We start from the raw sequence: 10,739 nt of genomic DNA, 5'->3' as shown, positions 1-10,739 counted from the left end.
AAGAGACTAAGGCTCAATCAGAAAGAGATCTTCAGGAAAAAAAGCTTGAAGCAACTTCAAAGCAGCCCTTGGACCCCACATGATTTGGCTTCTCTGAACCCTGGGAGGGGTCTTGCTATTTTGTGTGCTCCTCAGAGCCCAGAGAAACCAATTTTGTGCCCCTCTTTCTTCCTGATGTTGAACAAGAATACAGGAATCTCAAGGGGGTTTTATCTGGGATATACTGCAATGTGGAATAAAATAGCTTTGAATGGTAGTCCTTTCTTGAAATGAACTTTCACTCACCTTCCAGGCAAAATATCAAAAAAGACCAACAAAACCTTAATCTAATTAAGTCTGAGAGAGGCACAGAGTTATTTCTCTGGCTGAACCTAATACCCCTGAAGAAGCTCTAAAACCCTCAGGGCTCCTTACTGGGTGCAGAATTAAGCCCATTGCTCATGCTTGAATAAAATATACAAATTCAAGCAGTCCAACATTTTGGGTTTTGTGCCTGAGGTCTAGTGTTCCTTTTGTCCTGTGTCTCTTTCCATAGAGGATAGTCACTTGAACCTACTCCAAAGTTGGCTGGCTCCATCTCATAAAATCCTTATGTTCACCTTAAAGAGAACCGATCATGCTAGTGCTGTTTACAGTGCCAAAGGCAGAGAATGGGCCCCCAAAGCCTCAAGAGTGAGTTACAGGACTGTTCTTTTACTGTCTAGCTAATAAACATTTGTAACTTTAGCAGAATTTTATCAAAGACCTCAGCTGGTGTAGAGGTTGTAAGGAAGATGATTTATAGTCCCACCCACCTGAAACTATTAGAGCTCTGAAAATCTGTTTTGTCCAGGACATTGAAAGCCCCATGTCTCAGGAAACACCAGAATACTAGGCAAACCAGAACACTTGGCCACCCTAAATATCTACCAGAACAATTACCAATGCCAAATTAGCTTGAGTCATTGCAAAACATCTTGTTTCCCTTATAATAACTTTTACAGACTTAAGTCCCTCCATCAAAAAAAAAAAAAAAAATGAGATCTAGAGCCTTGCTACTCAAAATGTGTTCCACAGACCAGTATGTGGTCCACAGATCTCTATTCCCCAGAACTTATTAGAAACACAGTCTCGGTCCCACCTCAAACCTACTGAATTAAGATCTGCAATTCCACAAGGTCTCCAAGTGAGACCATGCACTAGCCTAAAGGAAGATATCTCAGAGGGTGACTTTTAGCTCAGTCTTGAAGTCAGTAGGAGTGAGTCAGCAGAGGGCACAGCAAACAGAGGCACAGAAGACAGCAACATGTTCATTCATTCACCAGGAGTCATTTGTTGTTTCTGGGGGTCAGGGGTGGACATAATCTGGAAGGCAAACTGGAGACAGACCGTGGAAGCCCTTGAACATGAGACTGCTTAGCCCTGTATCTTCCCTGTTCTCTCTCCTCTCAAGGCTCAGCTACTAAATTCTGTTTTATTTTCTAAAAGCTAGAACCACTCCCTCCCCCTGACCACTTCTGGCAGCAGCTGGACTCCTACAGTGCTAACTGAGGAAGGCAGCAGGTCCACGAAGACCCTCCCCAAGGGATGCATTCAGGTTTAAGCTTTTCTATCTGGGAACCTTTGAACACTCAGAGTCCTGTGTCTGGTTTAGGGAACTCAGCCTCTGATGGGGGAAAGCAGAGGAGAGAGCCAGCAGTTAAAGGAATGTAGATCAAGATCTCCATTTCCAAATGAAAAGCTGGAAAAATGAGATGTAAGCAGTTTCTCTTTCATTCAGAAACCATATGGAGTACTGGTTACTTAATTACTTTGTGCCTCAGTTTCTCAAGCCATACAGTGGGATAACCCTTGTACCTACCTCAGATTGAGCTCGTGAATTAATGTAAGCAAAGCTCTTAAAACAGTACCTAGTTCCTAATAGGAGATCTGTAGATGGTACTGCTTTGAATTGAACATAATGCAGGAGTTGAAGACATGACTTGCTGAGTGAGGAGCTAGGATGTGGCAGTTAGCCTCTGATTCAACCCAAGGGGCCATCTTCATAGATGCAGACGTTTGCAAACACATTATTCTTTGCTACTTAAGTGAACACCAAATAAAGAACAGTAATCAATCAAATACAAGGTGAACTGAGACTTACGGGGTACATTAGTCAGGGGATGATCAGAGAAGCAGTGTGAGGATGAGTGATACAGAATAGAATTTATTACAGTGGTTAGACCTTAAGTTAAACCATACAAAGCCACCACACTGTGCATTCCTAGCAAGGCTGTTCAATTTTGAAATTTCACCAAAAAACCTTAGTCCCTATACCAAAGCCCAGGAGACCCGTTCAGAGGGTTTCCTTTCCTCTTTCCCTTTGGGGTATAACACACACTGCCCTTTGTACACCTCTATAAGAGCCTGTGTCACTTATGCTCCAACTATTGTGTCCACCTCCTCCCTGGACTCTGTAAGCTCCTTCTGGCCAAAATTTGTGCTTCATCTCTTTTTATCTCCAGCTTCTGGCATAGTTCCTGTCACGTGTTAGGTCAAATCATGCAAAATTATACCATCTTTGGTCCACAAAAAAAAAAAAAATCAGAATTTCATAAATTTCAGGGTATTCAGAGGTCCCTGGCAAATGTTAACCAAGTAAGTGAACACAAGGCAATCACATACTCACAATTTCTGGTTAAGCATCAGTGAAAGAAAGTACTTGATGTAAGGAGATGCCAGCTCCTTATTACGTACTCAATTATCTCTATACCCTTGAATTCGGAAGTGCCAGTGAGTGAACCCCAACACATCAAATACACAAGTTCTGTAGCACTTTCAGGTTTCTAGAGCTTGGCAGTGTCTCCACACAGAAGATGAGTGATTCCCCAAGGGGTCAAATACACAGTTTTCTGTACCATTGCAGTGTTCTCAGAGGCTGGTAGTATCTCCACACAGCTAAGTGACAGACTCTGAGATGGATGAGATTAACTTCTGAGATGGCAAGTGTCCAAGACAGCTCAGTAAGCAGCTGCTGAACTCTGACTGATTTTCAGTCCCAGCATCAAGGATAGCAAGGAGCTTCAGAGGTCACGGATCCCAACTACATATCACTTGGAAGTGAAAATTAGCAGATGCAAAATAACTATTTTAAAAATCAAGACATGTGTCAGTGAAAGAGTTTGAGAAAAGGTAAGCAAGAAAGGAAGGAAGAAGATAGCTAATAGAAACTCTTTAGCACCAGGCAGTTGCACCTGCCAAATGCAGCCTTTATCCTCACTTCATCCAGCTATAAGAGGTCTAAAATTGTGAGGTGTGGCAAGATCCCCCATCCAAATGGACCCCAGCGGCCACCATTTGAAGTTGCAGAGAGGCCTGAGCTGGTGGGTCACGGAGAGGTTGTTCTGAGCCTTTAAAAAGGACAAAGCTCCAGAGAAATGTTATCCTTGCAGATGTGCTTCTGCCTGGATCCAGCCCTACAGTTCCCTGGGGTCTGGGCCTCCTCTCATTTCCATTTCCTACTCCTTGGTCCCCAGGTCCCCTAACCATCACTATCCTCTGCCCCTGGTTACATGGTGACTGGACTCTTCACCTCCATCCTAGGTCCTGGGTCCTGCCTCTCACACCTTGCCGGGTTAGGAGGACAGGGCAAGTGAGTTTAGAAGAGCTGGTTATCTTATATAGGCTGCTGCTGCTGCTAAGTCACTTCAGTCGTGTCCAACTCTGTGCGACCCCCTAGACAGCAGCCCACCAGGCTGCCCCGTCCCTGGGATTCTCCAGGCAAGAACACTGGAGTGGGTTGCCATTTCCTTCTCCAATGCGTGAAAGTGAAAAGTGAAAGTGAAGTCGCTCAGTCGTGTCCGACTCTTCGAGACTCCATGGACTGCAGCCTACCAGGCTCCTCCGTCCATGGGATTTTCCAGGCAAAAGTACTGGAGTGGGGTGCCATCGCCTTCTCCATTATATATAGGCTTAAAAGTGAAAGTGAAGTCGCTCAGTCGTGTCCGACTCTTTGTGACCCCATGGACTATAGCCTATCAGACTCCTCCGTCCATGGGATTTTCCAAGCAAGAGTGCTGGATTGGATTGCCATTTCCTTCTCCAGGGGATCTTCCCGACCCAGGAATCAAACCCAGGTCTCCCACATTGCAGGCAGACGCTTTACCGTCTGAGCCACCAAGGAAGCCCATTAATACTTATTGTGCTCAGATAGAGGACGTATCAGATATTAAACTGATAAGAACAGATACTACACTTGATCTTAGCCAAAAGGCCAAGAAGTGATATATAGGCTTAGTTCAGTTCAGTTCAGTTCAGTCGCTCAGTCGTGTCTGACTCTTTGCGACCCCATGAATCGCAGCAAGCCAGAATATATAGGCTACATCACTTCAAATTCACAACCAAATGCTCAGAGGTAGGGATTATTTGCCTCCTCTAACAGATGAAGTTAGGTAACCTGTCAGAAGTCACAGAGCTAATAAAGGATGAAAGAGGAATAAAAATCCAGGTGTATCAGACTTCAAGTCCATATTCTTTCCAACATGCTACACTGTGTCTCTTTCCATGCTTCTTTTCCACTTTTCCTGGAGTCTCATATGCATCCTCCCCAGAACGCGATAGTCATGCTAACTTCTTCTTCAACCTACAATTCATCTCTTAAACTCTAGCAACTTCCGCTACTCAAATTTTAGCCAACTCACAATGCCTTTTAAGATAGATGAGCTGCCTACTGTTCATAATCCACAAATGAAGGGAAAGCATACTTGATCTCACCTCTCTTGCCTTCCACAAGTCTCCACCACTATAGGCAGGGTCTAAACATCTGATCATGGCATAAATGCCATTCACAATGTGGCCCCTACTGGTCCAGCTGGCCCCACTTCTCACCTGGCCCTTCTATCTTTTCCTTTTTTCACCAGATTTCAACCACACTTAACCTCTTCCCCCAAACACACCTACTCTAAGATTAAGTAGCCAACAACTTGGCCTACAGTACTTATTATAATAAGATGGAGAACTTTTAATTATCTTGGTATCTGGTGCTAAAATTTTTCTTTGGGAAGAACCACCTTTATTGGGATGGCTTCCCAGGTGGCGTTAGTGGTAAAGAACCCACTTGCCAATGCAGGAGACATAAGAGATGCAGGTTTGATTCCTGGGTTGAGAAGATCCCATGGAGGAGGGCATGGGAACCCACTCCAGTATTCTTGCCTGGAGATCCCATGGACAGAGGAGCCTGGCAGGCTATAGTAGATAGGATCACAAAGAGTCAGACATGACTGAAATGACTTGGCATGCATGCACCTTTCCTGGAAGAATTTCTTGATAACTCCCACTGGTGCAGAAGTTGAGGTCCTAGGGGCCCCAAATGAGGATAGTTTGAGGGTTATGCTCTTCAGAAGTAGATGCTGATACAGAGTTTGAGGCCCAAGATATTTATTAATCCAATATACATCAATTGATGAATAAATCATAGTAGATCTATAAACTACATTGTGGAATGTTATTCACCCATAAAAAGGAATAAAGTACTGATACATGGTATAACACAGATAACCTTGAAACCATTATGCCAAGTGAAAAGAAGCCAGTCACAAAAGGCCATATATTATATGATTCCATGTCTTCCCTGGTGGCTCAGACAGTAAAGCATCTGCCTACAATGCAGGATACCCAGGTTCAATCCCTGGGTCAGGAAGATCCCCTGGAGAAGGAAATGGCAACCCACTCCAGTACTCTCGCCTGGAAAATCCCATGGACAGAGGAGCCTGTGAGGCTACAGTCCATGGGGTCACAAAGAGTCGGACATGACTAAGGGACTTCACTTTTATATGAAAAAAATCTATAGCAGATAAATCTACATAGGCAGAAAGTACAAAGAGTTGCCAGAGGCTGGGGAAGGAGGTAATATGGAGTGACTGCTAACATGTATGGAGTTTCTTTTGAGGATCATGAAAATGTTCTGTAATTAGATAGTAACAATAGTTGCACAACTTTGTGAATATACTAAAAACCACTGAGTAGAACACTTTTAAAGAGTGACTATTACAATACATAAATTATACAGTAACAAAACTAAACAATTTTTAAGGTAACTGTTAGGGATCAATATCTGTGAAAGGAAGGAGGAAGAAGCAGAACTTGGCAGAGGAAGAACCTGAACTGTGATGCAGGCCCAGCAAAGCCCCAGCTAACCAGACTGGGAGCTCTGCAGTGAGTGGTGCCCATTAGTGTCTCACATGAGGCTGAAATAGCACAGCCATTATACTTCCACCTCACTCAGTCACTGGATGTGGGTCACTCTAGGGAGGATGTAGCCTCAGGTAAGGTGTCATCCTGCTGCTGAAGCAGACCCTGCCGACGGTGGGCAGCTGTCTGCTGACCCACTTGCTGGAGTTGAGCAATATGACTTTCTTAGGAGGGGGTCTGAGTGTAAACATCCTGCAGGTCACTAGTGAAAGAATGCGATACTTGTTCCAGAAAGGAAAGAGAAAATGATAGGGGGAAAAAAATAAGTGAGTGACACACAGCCAGTGAGATGGCAAAAAGCCCTATAGTGTGCAATGGTGTGTGTGTGTGTGTATGTGTGTGTTAATCACTCAGACATGTCTGATTCTTGCCACCCCATGGACTGTAGCCCGCCAGGCTCCTCTGTCCATGGAATTCTCCAGACAAGAATACTGGAGTGGGTTGCCATTTCCTTCTCCAAGTGTGCAACAATATTTCTCCTCATAACTCTTCACATCTTCACCTACGTTAAGGTACAGAGTATAGACCCTTAACCTTTTGCCAAATAAATAATTCTAACACTCTACCTTTCTGTTCTTATATTCTCATTTCTTCCAGAGACTCAGCTATTTGAAGTAATTATTCAACTAAAATTTTTTTTTAAGTTTTGTAGGACAGAAGCACATCTCTTTATTCCTTCTTTCCACAAACTTGCTAAAAGTCATTAACACTGTGGCATAATTTATGAATTAGGGTCAATACTACACTTAAAATTTATAAATAATGATTAACAAAGGAAGTGGTGAAAGAAAAAACAAGACAAACTCTACCACCAAAACTAAGTTGGACTTACATCAGGAGTTTCATCCACGAGTTTTTCATATAAAGCACACCTGGAAACACCACAAGAAAGACTGTATTTCACATAATGTATCTGGTTAACACAAGAGCAGTGGGAAAACCAGCAGGGAAAATGTAAACCCAGACATCTAATAATAACAACTTATTTTTGCAAAATTACTTTCTATATATCATCCCATTTAGTCCTCTCAACAACTCCCTAAAGAAGGAAGATCAGAATTATTATTATAATCATCATTTATAATTAAGTCAACTGACATTCAGAGTTTAAGTGATTGGCTTAAGTTTACATAGCAATGAAGCAATGTTACCAGAACTTTACATAGAGTGAGTGACTCCAAAAGCAATACTCTTTGCATGACTATACCACTCTATAGCACAACTACCACCATCTCCTTACCCTCCCTGGCCAGAGAGGTAACCACAAGTGGACAGAGAGAAACCTGTTCAGCAATTCAAATGAATTTCTCATAAGGCAACATTCATCTGAGGATTAACTTCTTAGAGGAAGTTTTCCATTAATTAGCATGGCTTTCAACCAACAAACATGGGTGTCCCAAGTGGTTCAGATGGTAAAGAATCTGCCTGCAATGTGGGAGACTAGGTTCAATCTCTGGGTCAGGAAGATCTCCTGGAGAAAGAAATTGCAACCCACACTAGTATTTTTGCGTGGGGAATTCCATGGACAGAGAAGCCTGGACAACTACAGTCCACAGGGTGGCAAAGAGTCAGACATGACTGAGTGACTAACACATTCAACCAACAAACAGAGTGAACAGAGCTACCTCTGAAATGTGAGGACTCATTTGTGTGTGTTGCTGAAAAAATTAAACAGTAAAACTGCAGACACACAACCAGTGACCATTTCCAGTATGGCAGCAAGAGGAATTTTAGATAGCAAGACAGAAGAAGAAAATATTGAATAAATGGTTTGCATAGAATGCAGTAACATTCAATCCAGGACTTTTCCTTCCCAACAGAAGTCACTACAATAACATCAGGAAATCAAAGGCACTCATGGGCAGTGATAGTGGACAAGGACAAAGTGATACATCCAGCACTGGTATGGATTGTGCAATTAGCAATGAAGAAGATACAATATTCCTTTACAAAAAAATATGTTTGAGAAACTTATGTCTCAATCAAGTTAAATGGATTTCTTTACTCCAGGACTTCCCAGGAGGAAAAGAGATTATACAGCAGTTTGAGAAATGGTGAATTCAAGCAATAAAATACAGTTGGTGTCATTTATAACAACTGCAGAGAAAAATGAATTGTTCCAGACAACTAGTTCAGGTAAGAAAAATACATGGCTTGTTTGCCTTCATTCTCCCTCCTGCCCCCATCGCAAGCAGAACTAGTCACTGCACTCTGCCACTAATTACAGATACAGCCCCATTATCTTTAAAACAACACTCCAAGAAGCTGCTACTAGTTAATCACAAATGAATTATCAGCTTTGAAGCAAAAAAGTCAGGCATAAACCAGCATGGGATGAAGAAACAGATTAGATACTCCTCAGAGTGCAACAGATGTCAAGGGTCCAGACCAGGAAGACCTGTTAGCTAACTCCCACAGGAAGAGGTAAGGGCCAGAAACCAGATCCCACTTGCTACCATACCCCCAGCACCTAGTACAGGGCCTGACATGGTAGACTCTATTTATGTTTGGTGAATTAATGGGTTAACACCAAAATCACATGGCAGTGATCATTTTACATAGTCTGTAGTATTACACAGTCTGTAGTTATATATGTACATTAGCCATTAGGAAAATGTATAACATTGTTCCCTATTATGGGCCCAGTTTCTTTCTTAGTTATTCTTTCTGCTATCCTTCTAAGGACCTGATAAAGAACCCCATCCAGTATGGTTTAAGAAGCACCAAGAACCACAGACTATAACACCAACAAATCCTGGTATGAATTCTGAACCTACATTTATTTGCTATATAAACTTGAGAAAATTACTTGACCTCTCCAAGTGTCAGTGTCTTCAACTGTAAAAAGAGGATAATAATTCTACCTTGTAGAGTTGTTTTAAGAATTAGGGACTTATACAAAGCACCTAATACAGTTCCTGGATCTTTTTCTACTTATGCCTCTCCTTGTTTCCAAAAGGATTGAAAGTGGTTTTAAAAAAGTAACCTACAATCAACTAAGTTAGTTTAAAATAAGTAAAAAAATTCAGAGCAAAGGGAAAACAAGTATAGTTAAAAAAAAAAAAACCAGAGTAAAATTAGGAATGTGCCTACTTGCACACAGTAGGCATAAAGTAAAAACGTTGGTGGTAGTGGTAAGAGTTTGTACCATTAGTCATCATTGCTGCTGTCATTATCTCTGCCTGGGGGATTCCAGTCTTCCTTAAATTGTCAAGCAGAGACTAGCTCTACTAAATCGTAAACATATTGTAAAACTTCAATAGTTAAAACACTGTGTCACTGGTACATGAATAGACCAATAGAACAAAACAAAATGGCCATATGAGATGTAGTGTATGATCAAGTTGCATATGTATGTGCTTAAAGTTTCTGATAAAGTTTAATATATGATAAATTTGCCAGATTTTGAAAACCTCAGATATAGATATATAAACTAAAGCAATGAAACATTAAGAAATTTGCCAAGTTCACACAGCTAGTAAATTATACAATGGGGATTTGAATGTTGGCATTCTGATTCCAGAGTTCACTTTATTAATCACTAAACAAGAATATTAATTTTAAAAGCCAAAGTTCAGACAAGTAAATATAATATTCTACCTTTGGTGTAAAAAAAAAAAGGGAGAAAGAAAAAAACTGTTTGCTTGTATATGCATTCAAAATTCTGAAAGGACACGCAAGAAACTAATAGCCATAGTTACTTTTGGATAGCATGGGGCTGGACAGAAGAGTAATAGGGGTCTTGGGGAGATATATATATATCCACATCTACATACCAATTTATTTTAAAATATATGCATATATATTTGAATTATATGAATGTATAACCTGATCCAAACTTAAAATACAAAAACAGAAAGAAAATGCTCGCCTGAGCAAAACTTTTCAGACCCTCTTCCAAATGCAGTAAGCCCACCCCTCTTCCATGCTCCTGTATCACCTGCGCCTACATTTTTTCTGACACATATCATGTTGCACTGCCCTCATCTATGCTCCATTACCCTGGTCACCTAGACCCCGCCAAGCTCTGAGATCTTCTAAGGCAAGATTCTATTCTTTCATTCTTGTAGCCCCAGTACATAGTACAGTCCCTGATGTGTGGCACACATTCAGCTCATGGGGAACTGAAAGTCAGAAAAAGAGAAGAAAGAGGACAGGCCGACCAGTCAACTTTGTGGTGTTAGCACTCTGGAAAAGAGAATTAACAGGGGCCTTCATGTAAAAATGGGAATCTGAAGAGGAAGTGAGGAGAGAGGAAAATACAGCAACCCTTGCAGAAAAGGTACAGCTAACCCAACTAAGGCAAAGAGGTAAAAGGGGTACTTTGGGCCAGTGTTAATCAAGGGTAAATGAAGAAGATGAACCTCCAACAGAGAAAGAGATGAAGGATGAAACCAATCCTGGAAGAGCAGAGAACGGAGCACAAGACTGAGGCCTAGAAGCGAGTACTTCCAGCCACAAGAGATTCAGCTGAAGACTCTCTGGTGACTGAAAAGAGGGCAGAGGACATGTGAAAGATTCTCAATTTGTAT

The 10,739-nt window shown here is 41.7% G+C and overlaps 1 non-coding gene across 1 annotated transcript; it reads right to left on the bottom strand.

The window, feature by feature from the left end:
• Positions 1–4,044: 4,044 nt before the first annotated feature.
• LOC114113449 (U2 spliceosomal RNA) lies at positions 4,045–4,243 on the bottom strand. The gene has a single exon (XR_003588481.2). It is a non-coding gene; the product is annotated as a U2 spliceosomal RNA (small nuclear RNA).
• Positions 4,244–10,739: the final 6,496 nt, after the last annotated feature.

The sequence above is a fragment of the Ovis aries genome, chromosome 2 (genome assembly GCF_016772045.2).
Source record: "Ovis aries strain OAR_USU_Benz2616 breed Rambouillet chromosome 2, ARS-UI_Ramb_v3.0, whole genome shotgun sequence".
Classification (NCBI taxonomy): domain Eukaryota; kingdom Metazoa; phylum Chordata; class Mammalia; order Artiodactyla; family Bovidae; genus Ovis; species Ovis aries.
Note: the sequence above shows the minus strand (reverse complement) of the source record. Positions and strands in the feature narration are given on the sequence as shown.